We start from the raw sequence: 15,162 nt of genomic DNA, 5'->3' as shown, positions 1-15,162 counted from the left end.
TGAGAGCACACTGCGTGACTAGCATGCAATGATCTATTTTATATGTGAAACTAGAGATACTAAAAGTCAACAGATGGCAGCAGACATTCTTCGGAGAAAAATTAGTTAAGCCACCTCTCCAATTGACTGTTGAATTTACGTTTCACCTTTTCTTCAAAGGGTATTTACGCTTAATATAATTCAATAGGTTAGGTAAGAGTATTTTTGAACAAGGCTATTTCTGAAACTCTGGAAATGAACCTAGTAATGAACCTAGTATTTCCCCATAGAAAGAAGATTTATAGCATAATTATATATATATATATATATATATATATATATATATATATATATATATATATATATATATATATATATATATATATATAAAAGGTAAAGGTAAAGGTTCCCCCGCACATGCGTGCTAGTCGTTTCCGACTCTAGGGGCCGGTGCTCATCTCCGTTTCAAAGCCGAAGAGCCAACGCTTGTCCGAGGACGTCTCCATGGTCATGTGGCCGGCATGACTAGATGCCAAAGGCGCACGGAACGCTGTTACCTTCCCACTATAGTGGTCCCTATTTTTCTACTTGCATTTTTACGTACTTTTGAACTGCTAGGTTGGCAGAAGCTGGGACGAGTAACAGGTGCTCACTCTGTTACACGGCACTCGGGATTCGACCCGCCAAACTGCCGACCTTCTGATCGACAAGCTCAGCGTCCTAACCCACTGAGCCACCGCGTCCCATATATATATATATATATATATATATATATATATATATATATATATATATATATATATATAGCGACGTTTCGACGGAATCCCATCCGTCATCATCAGGCTGGTGGCTTCTGCTTCCTTCTTCTGGGAGAAGCATGTGGCTGTTTGTTCCTCTTTTTTAAACTGCCAGAGGGGGTGTGTTCTGTGGGTGGTGTGCTCTGATTGGGTGGGGGAGTAAGTGTGTTCTGATTGGGTGGGAGTGTGTTTTGAATGGTGGGTGTGTTCTGATTGGGTGGGGGTGTGTTTTTCAAAACACACTCCCACCCAATCAGAACACACTTACTCCCCCACCCAATCAGAGCACACCACCCACAGAACACACCCCCTCTGGCAGTTTAAAAAAGAGGAACAAACAGCCACATGCTTCTCCCAGAAGAAGGAAGCAGAAGCCACCAGCCTGATGATGACGGATGGGATTCCGTCGAAACGTCGCCCCTACACCTTTAGTTCTACGCGGGGAAAAACCCGAATAACCAAAGATGCACATACGAACACCCGCGAAAACCTCAGAAAACAAATATATATATATATACTAACAATAACAAATATATATATATATATATTTCCAGATATTAATTAAAAAGGTAGACCCTTGTGGGTTGAATTGACTCCTGGTGGCTACGGTAAATGAATACAACCATTCAGTTTTCTTAGCAAAGGAAGTGGTTTGCCATTCCATTCCTCTAGGATTCTATTTCTTTTTTCTTTTTTTATTGAAAAGTTTTATAGAAATTACAATATTATCTCCCCAACCCACCCTTGACCCCCCTCCCCCCCACTTCCCAGAGCTGATTACAGGGTTACAGATATATAATAATCATAATCTAACTAACATTAACCAACTATGTAAATAACCAAATACATAATACGCTTTAACTCCCTATAACATTAATACAAAAAACAATAGTAATACTAAATATAATAATAATATCATGTAATTAAAACTAACAATAATAATAATAGAAAAAAGAAAATAAACTATAACAATCTAAAATTTACTCATAAGCTAAATGGAACTTTTTAGTCCCATATTTATTCTGGATATAATCTATCCATCTTCTCCAAACCGAAATGTACCTTTCTTGTGAATGATCCTTCAAATAAGCAGAACTCTTAGCCATTTCTGCTAAGTTTAACACTTTAAGCATCCATTCTTCTATGGAAGGCAAGCAATCCTTCTTCCAATATTGCCCTACCAATATTGCCCTACCCTATTTCTTGTTTAGTTACCTAGCTCATCCTAGATCCTTTGTCAACCTAGTGATCAACCAAAGATCATTATATGATCTTTTCCCAATATCACTAATAAATTTCTAAATAATTATGTGATATAAGGACATAATTTATGATAACAAAAATGCCTATATAAGTAACTGTATTCAGACTGAATGATGTTCAGCAACTCAATCCTATCCACAAATTAATCCTGACTGAACCATAGGCAAATAAATATTCAGTTATATTGTTTACAACTAGTACTCGAGGATATGAATACATAATGGCACTAATGTTATCTTTACAAGAAACGTAGAATACATTTTTACGCTAGATTTAATATTTGGAGATATAGTGAACATATAAACTTCTACAACTGTCTTCTGCATTTTAGAGTTTGGCTAAAAAAATTTCATGTATCTTCATTTTAATTATTTCACACAGAGGAATCTAGAATTCATCAACTGTCTTGTTATGTTCAATATTTTGTAGCAATCAGATCATGAATCAATCTAATTTTGCAGTTCAGATAACAAAGTTGTGATGCCATGTATTCAGTAATATATAGATACTTATGAATGTACACTGAAAAGGGTCAAAATAATCTCTTCAGGAGGGAAAGATGATGAGATGGGGAAATTACCAGTATGAAATCATGGGTTTGTCAAAATCCACTGAAAGAACTTCATGGCTCAATTAAAATATGGGGCAGGAGTAGAATGGGGGAAGGTGGGATCCATCATTAATTGATCAAAGAGCCTTGGTGGAGCAGTGGGCTAATGCCTCCTTAAGTAACACCAGCTGCCTGCAATTAGTGCAGGTTCGAGTCCCACCAGGCTCAAGGTTGACTCAGCCTTCCATCCTTCCGAGGTAGGTAAAATGAGGACCCAGATTGTTGGGGGCAATAAGCTGACTTTGTAATAATGCCGCTTGGGGGGGGGGTGAAAGCCCTAATAAGCAGGCATATACATAGAATGAAGGCTATTGCTAAGCACATTGATTTGTGCTTAGATTCTAAGCAGCCCTGAGTCTTCGGAGAAGGGCGGGATATAAATGGGATTTTTTTAAAAAACCATTTCCACTGTGATACTCCCCCATTGAAGCCCCAAATTAATTGGCTGAGTCAGGTCTTCTGGGAGGTCAAAAGGGTCAGGGCCAACCTCACACTTGGGGGCAAGATGTTCTACAGGGCTGGTGCAACAGCAGAGGACGCCTTCCTCCTTTATCTTGATTTTTCATGAAGTAAATGATATAGCAATTATACTGCTGCTGATTCATTAACTTACTGCAATAAAAAGCACTATAACAAGATATTAGCACAACTGCAGTTTAAACTATATGGACTGATAATCATCATACCATTTTTAATTAATTTTAGCATTTTACTGAGTCATGCCAAATTCGTATTTTTACGTAATATCAAGAGGTCAGAAAAACAGTTGCTTTTGTCTGGCTAAAATGAAGGAAGCAGTTCTCTGCTCAGATCATTCCAGAAGATCTATATCAGTGCCACTGAAGACCAAAATTGTCTCTACATTACCCAATTTTCTATGAACTAAAAGTACCTCAGCAATCAGTTCACAACTGAAACTGGTATCTGGATGCACTCCTGGGCAGAATGGAGTAAAACAGATTGAAACTGAATTCTGTTAAGACTAAGAATCTGCAAATAAATCTTTTCAAGTCTCCAAGTTGGACAGTTAATTTGCTATGGTTGGGATTTCACTTTCTCCCCAGCCAAAAATCAGGACTCCATTAGCAGCATTTCCAACTAACAAAGTTTACTGAAAAGCATAATTCTTTATGAGTTGCAGCTCAATTCAACAAATGCACAAAGTGCTTAGACTGATGTCAAACTAAATTGCGTGAGGTGAGGGGAAAATAGGGAAAGATAGAATAACTTATGTAGGTGCTGTTTACACCTGAGGCACATTACCAGTACATTATCATTTAAGGTACTTTACAGTTACAATGTGTTAAAAATTCACCATGTTTGTTGAAACCTTCAACAAAGGTTGAAATAACCTGAAACCCTTTGATATACTTGAGTTCAAAAGTACTGGTAATGATTTTTCCAAAATGGTCATATTACACTGGAGTAAGAAAATGTGAAGGTGTCTCTGATCTTATATGTGAAGTTGTTGGGGTCAGTGATGGTTTTGTTTGTATAAATAAGAGTAAACAAACTTATTTATTTATTTATTTATTTTGTTATATTTATATACCGCCCATTCCCGAAGGACTCAGGGCGGTTCACAGGTTGATTAAAACGAAAAATACAAGAGTTAAAAACAATTTAAAAAATTATATCAATCCCTGAACAAATAAAAACCCCAGTTAAAATTAAAATTAAAATTCTCAGCCTGGGACAGAGAGCTCGAAGAGCCAGGTCTTCAGGTCCCGGCGGAATGAACAGAGGTCGGGGGCAGTCCTAAGCTCCACTGGCAGCTGGTTCCAAAGGGCAGGTGCACCCACCGAGAAGGCCCTCCCCCTGGGTGTTATCCGCCGGCAATCTTTTACCAGCGGCACCCTGAGAAGACCCTCCCTGTGAGAGCGCACTGGACGAAGGGAGCTTGATGCCGGCAGCAGGTGTTCCCTCAGATATTTATTTATTTATTTATTATTTATTAATTTAATTTGTATACCGCCCTTCTCCCTAGGGACTCAGGGCGGTGAACAGGGCAATACATAAAAATTAGATACAAAAATTAAAATTATTAAAACATAATTAAACAATGCCCATAAAATTAATACAAATTTAGAATTAAAATCATTTATAAAAATCCCACCCCATCCCATCAGGCCAGGCCAGCTTGTTTAAAGAGATGGGTTTTAAGATCGCGCCGGAAGGAGCGGAGATCGGGCGCCATCCGGAGCTCAACCGGAAGATGGTTCCATAAATCCGGTGCACCCACAGAGAACGCTCTCCCCCTGGGGGCCACCAGTCGGCATTCTTTGACCGGTGGCACCCTGAGGAGGCCCTCTCTGTGGGAGCGTACTGGGCGGAGGGAGGTTGACGCCGGCTGCAGGTGCTCCCCAAGGTATTCTGGACCCATGCCATGAAGGGCTTTGTAGGTCATTACCAACACCTTGAACCTCACCCAGAAGACAACTGGCAACCAATGCAGCTCGCGGAGCAAAGGTGTGACATGGGAGTATCGGGAGACTCCCAGTACAACTCTCGCGACTGCATTCTGTACCAGTTGGAGCCTCCGAGTGGTCTTCAAGGGTAGCCCCATGTAGAGAGCGTTGCAGTAATCAAGACGAGATATCCCGGACCCTCGCCATTTAGGGCTTTATAGGTCATCACCAGCACCTTGAATCTCACCCGGAGGGCAACCCGGAGCCAATGCAGCTCGCGGAGTAGAGGTGTTACATGGGAGTATTGGGAAACCCCCATCACAACTCGCGCGGCTGCATTCTGCACCAGCTGAAGCCTCCGAGTGGTCCTCAAGGGCAGCCCCATGTAGAGAGTGTTGCAGTAGTCTAAACGGGAGGTCACGAGTGCATGAGTGACTGTGCATAGGGCATCTCGGTCCAGATAGGGTCGCAACTGGCGCACCAGGCGAACCTGGGCAAAAGCCCCCCTGGTCACGGCTCCTATATGATTGATTTATTAAATATTTATTAAATATTATTGATTTATTAAATATGAAGAAGGTGAAACTAACGATAACAGGTTCAGCAACCAGTCTTAGAATTGAAAATGAAGATATAATAGTTTCTGCCTTTCAAAACTGAAAACAATGGTAAAGGAATTAGTCAAGAAATATGCTGCAAAATAGGGTGGGAATGAAGGCTTGGAGCAGTTTTCAGATGTTGCATTTATCTATACCAGGGGTGTCAAACTCAATTTCATTGAGGGCCGCATCAGCATTGCGGTTGCCCTCAAGGGGCCGGGTGGGTATGGCCAGGGTGGGCATGGCCTACTGGGTGGGTGTGGCTAGAGTGCATATAACCTATGCATCAAGGGTGCCTATGGGGGCCTGGGCAGGAGTGGGACAGATCTGAGGGTCTCTGGCAGAAGGAGGGTCTCTGGGCCAGGGCCAAGGCAGTGGGGGCTGTTCCCTCACTGTTTTCAGGATGGCTTTGCGGGCCACATGAAACCACTTCGCGGGCCGGATCCGGCCCCCGGGCCTTGTGTTTGACATGTCTGATCTATACCTACAAAGATGACAATGCTAGCAATGGTCTTCTCTGTGACTCCCAGAAATGTGAAAAAAGCACTTAGAAGAAAGAGTAATGATGCTTCTGATACTCTGTGCTGGAAAAGACCCCTGTGAATACCATGGATAGCCAACAAGAGAAATTAATTATAGAACAAGAGTCCTGAGTCCTTCAGGAAAGGGCGGTATACAAATCCAATTAAATAATTAAATAAATAAATAAATAACAAATCAATCTAGACTTCTTACTTGAGATGCAAATGGAAGCTTTGGAAGGAAAGAAAAGAAGGGCTTACCGTTGACAAGCACTGTGGTGGACAGACTTTATTTCGGGGATAATAGATGCATCATTGGAAGGAGTAGCATCACGCCTAAAGATGGAGCTCACGCTTCACAATCAGGAGGCTGTTAGTTTGATCCTAGGTAGTGGCAGATATTTCTCTTTCTGGGTGCAATGAGTAATTGTCTGCTGTGAACTCTGCATAAGCATCAGGAAGGGCATCCGGCCAGTAAATGCTCAAGCTCTGTTTTAGTTTCCCTGACTCCACCCCATTGTAGGGAATTAAAAGGAAAAAAAAGATGCATCATTTGAAGACCTGAAAGGCTAGTTGGGGACAGATCATCCTAGAGAAAGTCCACAGTATGTTTGTGTTTGCTAAGAATGATATTGAGACAACTGCACAAAATCAATCATGTATTGCATTATGCTTTCAGTGTGGATGACTAGTTGGTAGTTAACAAATAAATAATAGCTATAAATCTGGAGCTCCTGTTTTGAATCTCATCTTTGCCAGGAACACATTAAGTGACGTTTTAAGCTAGCCCACTCTCTGACTTCCCTTTAGGCAAGGCATGTGATAAACAACTTCTGTGAAGCTGCTTAACACATGAATGATTAGACCACTTTTGTTTTCTTTTTATATTATTGCAACATTTTCTGTAAGAGAAGAAATGAGCCAACACCATACAGTAGATTTATTATACTGAAAAGTGATATTAAAGAAAAACAGTCAGTGCCAAGATCTATTAACTTCGGGACACATTCATAGTTGCCAATACCATCCTACATATGTATCTATTCAGTTCTATTGAGCTGTGAAGAATGCAGATTTATAAGAGGGTATTGAATAGCTATAGTATTATGCCATTCTAAAAGTATTTCAGAGAAAATGCTACATCCCAGTGGATATTATTTTAAAATAAATCTGATCTTAGCAATTAACTATGTCGTCCTTGGCCAGCACAGTAGTTTGAGAACATCTGATTTATGATATTGTTTACATCTCACAAATTCATTCCATTTGATGAATGAATAGTCATAATTCTTTTTTGCACTAAAGCCTTGATTGCTTAGGTGCCTTTTAAATTGGTTAATAATATGACCGATGATAGTTGCAATTATATTTGGCCACTTAAAATGTTACCTGTTAATATGAGTATCTATGAAACTGGATAAATGTTTTCCTGTCTTCACACATAATTGTAAGAAAATAAATTGGCATATCTTTCAAAAATGTTACTTCTCATCCATCTTTATGGAATAGACCAGGGACGCAGTGGCTCAGTGGGTTAGGTTAGGTTAGCTGAGTTTGTTGATCAGATGGTCGGCAGTTTGGCGGGTCAAATCCCGACTGCTGCGTAACAGAGTGAGCGCCTGTTACTCGTCCCAGCTTCTGCCAACATAGCAGTTCGAAAGCATGTAAAAATAAGTAGAAAAATAGGGACCACTACGGTGGGAAGGTAACAGCGTTCCGTGCGCCTTTGGCGTCTAGTCATGCCGGCCACATGACCACGGAGGCAAGCGCTGGCTCTTCAGCTTTGAAACGGAGATGAGCACCGGCCCCTAGAGTTGGAAACGACTAGCACACATTTGCGGGGGAACCTCTACCTTTACCTTTACCTTAGGCAACCTTGGCTCTTTTATGACTCATGTACTTTAACTCATAGAATTCCTGAGTCAGCCATGTTGACTCAGGAATTCTGGGAGTTGAAGTCCACGAGTCATAAAAGAGCCAAGGTTGCCTATCCCTGGAATAGACCTTAGGTTAGTTCTCATGATAATTCAGAAGAAACTAGCATGCACCAGAATTTGCAAGTTGTTGTTTGAATAGGAGTCTGAGAAAGTGTATTAAGGTACAGTGATTTACGGGACAAAAATTAATAACAAAACAAAAACTTGTGATTTATATTCAATTACTCCATAAGATTAAATAAGAAAAGCAGTAGCTAGTATGTGCTGTTAGGGGTGAATGGGTACTGGAAGAATAGGTTTCATTTCATTTCACACCAGAAATGAAATCATGCACATGCTATTTTAAAAAGTCAAAATGTTCATGGTATTTCTTCTAAAACTGCAGAAGTTTCCTTCCTTCAGCTTTTTATGGTATCAGATTCCACCATAATTACCTTAATTTTAACCTAAATTTATTTCATTTGGCAAGATAATAATAGGAAGCCCAATGTTGTTGTTGTTTTCTGATTAGCATATCTGCTTCCTATGCCAAGTATAAATACTGTATTAAAAAAAGAAACTTGCTATTCATGGATTCATAAGGAAAATTGTAATGTGCATCTAATGCTATTAAACACAATTTCTGTCCACTTATCCTGAACTTTGAGCTGAGGAACCTTGTGAATATTTTTGAATATCAACAATGGGTCAAATACTTGTCTAAAAAGAAGTATGATTTCAAAGTTAATTTGTGTGATTTTTCTTGCTGAAACAAAAGTCAGGAAGTGTTAGATCTCCAGATATTATTCCATGCTTGTTTTTCTGATTTATTGACCATACCTGGCTCAAGCTGTTGGGAGTTGGATTCCCATGCTATCCAGAAGGCCACTGATTCTCCGTCTCTGATATAAGGTACTTTTCACATTTGTGAACCTCTTCTAATGCTTATCTAGAACAAATTAAATACATAAATCATTCTAAGAAATCTCTCCCAGCAGACTCTGAACTTTGAAAATGAAAAAGGGGAATTAATAGCAGCATATTTCATATTTGTATTTCTCTGTCTAATGCTTCAATTATTTTCCCATGAAGAATTTGTTTTTTCCCCAACAGATGTTGGTCATCATGAATACATCTTGCTGAAGGTAATACAAAAAAATGACCTTCAGATGCAATATATTAGAAAGCTATTATTTATCTTCTAGTGAAACTGAAAGACCCAATAACCCATTTCAAAACAGTGAAGGTAGAGAAACAAGTTGGCTAGAATTTTTCTGAAGCTTCCAAAGATCTTACAGGAAAATAGATAATAGAGGTGTGATAGTCTTTATTATTATTATTATTATTATTATTATTATTATTATTATTATTATTATTATTATTATTATATAACTTTTATTCATTAAACATGAAACTCAGTTAACTGAACACTCAAATTGACTGGCACTAATGGTTGACATGGGTTGCTGCCAGCATCCTAGGTATCAACCAGGTATCTCCTTAAAATGTAAGATGTTCTGAGTAGCACAGTTTTTTGTAGCTTTCCTGGAGTTATTGCAGGAAGCTGCAATTTCTTGATGTATTTTGCAAAGTTTTTGGACATAGTTCCCAGTGCCCCAATGACAATGGGTATCATTGTTACACGTTTCATCCATAATCGTGCAGTTTTGATGGCCAGGTCAAGGTATTTCATAATTTTTTCCAGTTCTTTTTCTTTGACTCTGGCATCTCCTGGTACAGCGACATCAATCAGTTGTACAATTTTGTTCTCTACAACTGCGATATCTGGTGTGTTGTGTTCCAAATGGTGATCTGTCTACTGTATATTCGGAAGTCCCACAAGATTTTCACCCTCTCCTTCTCGACAACTTTTTCCACCCTATGTTCCCACGACTTTTCGGACACAGGCAAGTCTTATTTTTTACACAATGCTCAGTGAATTAATTTAGCAACTCGGTCATGTCTAGCTTTGTAATCAGTTTGCGTGATTTTGCTGCACTCACATATTAGATGTGAAAAAGTTTCAACTTTATCGTTGCAAATTCGGCAATTTGGATTGTCAGTGGATTTTTGTATCTTCACTTTCATGGCATTAGTTTGTAGTGCTTGTTCTTGAGCAGCCAGTATTAAGCCTTCCGTTTCTTTCTTGATGGTTCCCATCTTAAGCCATGCCCATGTCAAGTTGTTATCACATTTTCCTTCAATGTTTTTCAAATGCTGTCCATGCAAAGCTTTAGTTTTCCATCTATTTTTTAATACAAGTTTTATTAACTTTTTAATTTTACATCCAGATCTTTATGAAGCAATATAGTGTTTGGGTAGTTAAAAGTAAACAATATCAAATAACAGAATAATTTGTAAATAGCTGAAATTACATCAACAAAAATTCCCTCTCCAATTCCCTTAGTTATAATAACATAGACAAATTAATCAAATTAATACATTTCTAGTTGTAATACAATCAATTAAAACAATTTTCAAAGTATTTCCATTTATACATATCCATGTCCTGTTTTTGAGTTTTACCTAATTGCAATAAGATGTTCTAAAATAGCCTATAATATATAAATGAAAACTTAGTATTTGGGTAGCCCACATTTCCCCATTTCAATATATAGTAACTATCCTGTCCAAAATAGATACATTGTTCATTTCAATACATTCTTATTTTATACCAGTTTGTTTTGTTTAACATCTTAATAGTATAAATCAGTTCTAATAGGTAGCTTTCTTTTCCCTTAAAAGTCTAAAAATTAAGTATAAATCAGTATATATCTTTTAAAAATTCCCCTTAAGCCATAAAAAGAGAGAAAAAAAATAAGCTCTATCATTTGCAACAAGTATATTCCATTTATCCTCTTAATATTTCATCAATTGTTAAAATAATATCTTTTATTATGTCATTGCAAAATCTATAATATAATTCAAAGTTATATTCTAATAACTAATCTATTTCATTATATAATAGTTTCCCTATCTAAAATGCATATATATTCTATTTATCATCCTTACAGTTGATCTATAATTGACAATGTTTTATTGTTTGTGGCTAATTTTCATTCCCTTAAAAATCTAAATCCTAAATATAAAATCAGTTTACTTCTTTTTTTTTTTATTGAAAAGTTTTAAAATACAGTTTTCCTTTAAAAAACCCCCCTTCCCCTGTCCTCCTCCCCCCCTACCTCCCCCCTCCCCCTCTCCCTCCCCCCCTAGCTCCCCCCTCCCTCCCTCCCTCCCCCCTACTTCCCCCCCTCCCCCCTTCCCCCCCCTGACTTCCCAGAGCTAAATACAAGGTATATATCTAAAAAAAAAATCATAAACAATCATATACTAACAACTATAAACTCTAAAATCCATCACTCTCTAGCTTATATAAGATAAACCAATCCTTAATAATATCAAATATATATATAAAACTAAGATAAAAAGAAAACTAGCGTCATTCATGTTAAAAAAAAAAAGCCCTCCTCCACTATCTATATTTTTCCACAATTCTCTATTTTCTAAACAAATTCACATTTACACACCAGAAACACCTATCCCTATTATCCTAATCAATCTCTAACCAACATAGTCTATAATAGATAATTCTTACACAAATTAACCCACATTAGCCCATAAAGCTTTCTTCCATTTCTTCTGTAGTAAATTTAGTCCATTAGTTCCACTGTTTAACTACAAGTATGTAATAAGTTTAGTCCATTAGTTCCACTGCTTAACTGTAAGTACGTTATAGAAATTCCATAGATTTCTGCTAGCCTTATTTTTTAATCTTTTTTGAACGTTTTAAAGCAGCACGCGTCACCCTCTGTTCTCTAGGGTCATCCAAAAGAGTTGTGGCTTGATCTGCTCCTACACCCTTCTCATCTGTTTGTCCATCTTCATCCTCTTGATATTCTCCTTCTCCAGATCCCTCTGCAACTTCCGAAAGTATTGATGGGGTTGCTTTTAAAACATTGTTGTAAAAATCACGCGCTTGCTTCACAGTAACCAAACAATACCTTTTGCCTTCATACGTCAGGCTCAAGCCAAGTGGGATCTCCCATCTGAACCTTATATCTCGTTGTTTGAGCTCTCGCACAAGAAATATAAAGTCCTTCCTTCTCTTTAAAATCTTTGGAGGAATTTCTTTTAAAACCAGAACTTCTTGATCAGCAATCACAACTTTAGTATCATAGGCAGCTTGTATAACTTCATCTCTAATTTCCCTTTTTAGAAAATAAACCACCACATCTCTAGGCAGCTTTCTCTGTTTAGCAATCCACGAGTTCACACGAAACACTTTATCCATGCCTTGTTTTATTTCAGATGCTGGCAGGTTCAATACCACCTCAAAAGCCTCTGAGACCAGCTGCTTTAGATCTTCCTTAATATTCTCTTTTAAACCTCTAATTCTAACAGCAAACTGCATCTGATAAAATTGAGCCAGACTCAGTTCGCTATCCATTTTGTCTTTTAACTCTTCAATTTCCAATACTTTTTCTTCTAATATAGCATTCTTTTGAGTCAAATCTTCCACTTTTTCATCCAGATCTTCCACACATTCAGCTACTTTATGCACTGAAGTCAAAATGTCTACCTTCATCTCTCTAAGTTTTTGTTCCATCCTCTCTTCCATTCTCTCCTCCAATTTCTGCAGTTTCTCCTCCATCTGTAAAAATTTAACACCCATTGATTCCAAAATTAACTGGGTATGCTTTTCAAGATCCTTCAATGTCAATACATCAGAAGAATGCAGCGCCTGCAATAATGAATGTTGTTGCACCGGAGAATTTCCAGCACTCTGAAAAGTTCTAGGAGGAGGTTTAGCCGCCATCTTTTACTTACAGTTGTGACGCACTTTCACTTTAAGTTTTAGAAAAAGTCCATCAAGCTCGAGAGTAAAATAAAATAATCCTCTTCATCTTTCCCTCTTGTACCGCTCTGCCTGCTCTTTTCCTTTCATAGTCTTTCCTTCAGGCAGGGATGGTCACAGACGCCTGGCTCTGCTCCATGAAATCGGAGCAGAGACGCTGGCCAGCTGGGAGCAGCCCAGGCTACGGGGGAGTTCAATCCTTCAGCCGCCCAAGCTCAAAGCTCAGGCGGCCCTGGAGAACTCAACCCCTACCTGGGGGCTCACCCCCTCCTCTTCTCCCAAGGAGGGGGCTTCAGATTCGCCCGAACAGCTGATCGGCGCTGTTTCGGGCGAAAATCACTCAGCTGAGCCGCGGGCAGCCCGGGAAGGCTGTCTCCGGCGCCGCGGAGCCACCGGAAGTCCCCAAAATCAGTTTACTTCTTGTAACAGTTCCCCTTGGCCCATTAAAAGAGAATTTAAGCTTTATTATTGCCAATCCCCACACTTACAACAACAACAACAACAACAACAACAACAACAATGAAAAAAACAGCAATAAATCATTTTTTAAATCTAACTCTTGCTTTCTTCTTGTGCCAGGCAGGCTTCCATATCATTGCCTTTAACTTCTTAAATGTGTCTCCCTTTCTTCCTACACATTTTGTTTGAATCCAGGGAGACCATCCAATTATTAATTTTTGAAAGAAAATGACCCCTTTATAGTCATTAAATTTTTGTTCTAATAAGTCCAATCTCCTTGTTTGGTTTAGTGCAGTTGTCATTAATTCAATCTGATCTTCTCCTTTCAAATCCATCTGGCTTAAATAAGAGGTCATTATTATTATTATTATTTATTTATTGAACTTATATACCGCCCTTCTCCTGTAGGACCCAGGGCGGTTCACAAGGCAATTAAAACAACATTACAATACAAAAAGTTAATAACAATTAAAATAGATTAAATTATCCTTGATTAAAAATCTAAAACCCCTATAACTCTGATTAAAAACCCAATTACAATAAGTTAAAAATTAAAAATTAAAAGTTCTCAGTCCTGGCTGGAAAGCTCAAAGAGCCAGGTCTTCAGGTCCCGGCGGAACGAACGAAAATCAGGGGCAGTCCTGAGCTCTACGGGTAACTGGTTCCAGAGGGCAGGCACACCCACAGAGAAGGCCCTCCCCCTGGGTGTTGCCCGCCAGCAATCCTTTGCCAGCGGCACCCTGAGAAGGCCCTCCCTGTGGGAGCGCACAGGACGAAGGGAACTTGATGCCGGCAGCAGGTGTTCCCTCAAATATCCCGGACCCAAGCCATTTAGGGCTTTATAGGTCATCACCAGCACCTTGAATCTCACCCGGAGGGCAACCGGAAGCCAATGCAGCTCGCGGAGAAGAGGTGTTACATGGGAGTACAGGAAGCCCCCATCACAACTCGCACGGCTGCATTCTGCACCAGTTGAAACCTCCGAGTGGTCCTCAAGGGCAGCCCCATGTAGAGAGTGTTGCAGTAGTCTAACCAGGAGGTCATGAGCACATGGGTGACTGTGCATAGGGCATCTCGGTCCAGATAGGGCCGCAACTGGTGCACCAGATGAAGCTGGGCAAAAGCCCCCCTGGTCATGGCTCCTATATGGTCTTCAAAATTGAGCTGTGAATCCAAGAGGACGCCCAAGTTGTGAGCCCTATCAACTCACCCCCCATCATTAATGATGGAACAACCTGGTTAACCCGAGATGCCGGTATGCACAGCCACTCAGTCTTGGCAGGATTGAGACGAACCCTGTTTCTCCCCATCCAAACCTGAACCGCCTCCAGGCAACAGGACATCATGTCGAGGGCATCACTGAGTTGGTTTGGGGTGGAAAGAAAAAGTTGGGGTATCATCAGCGTACAGATGATACCCCACCCCAAAACCACGAATGATCTCACCCAGCGGCTTCATATAGATATTGAACAGGAGGGGAGAGAGGACCGACCCCTGAGGAACTCCACAAATGAGAGACCTTGGGGCGGACCTCTGCCCTCCCATCAACACCGACTGCGAACGGTCCAAGAGGTAGGAGGAGAACCACCGTAAAACAGTGTCCCCACTCCCAACCCCCCGAGACGTCACAGCAGGATACCATGGTCGATGGTATCAAAAGCCGCTGAGAGATCTAATAGAACTAGGACAGAGGAACAACCCCTGTCCCGAGCCCGCCAGAGATCATTCATCAGTGTGACCAATGCCATCTCCGTG

Source organism: Vipera ursinii, assembly GCF_947247035.1.
Source record: "Vipera ursinii genome assembly, chromosome: 7".
Classification (NCBI taxonomy): Eukaryota; Metazoa; Chordata; class Lepidosauria; order Squamata; family Viperidae; genus Vipera; species Vipera ursinii.
The sequence above is the reverse complement of the archived record's forward strand: the minus strand, read 5'-3'. Positions refer to the sequence as shown.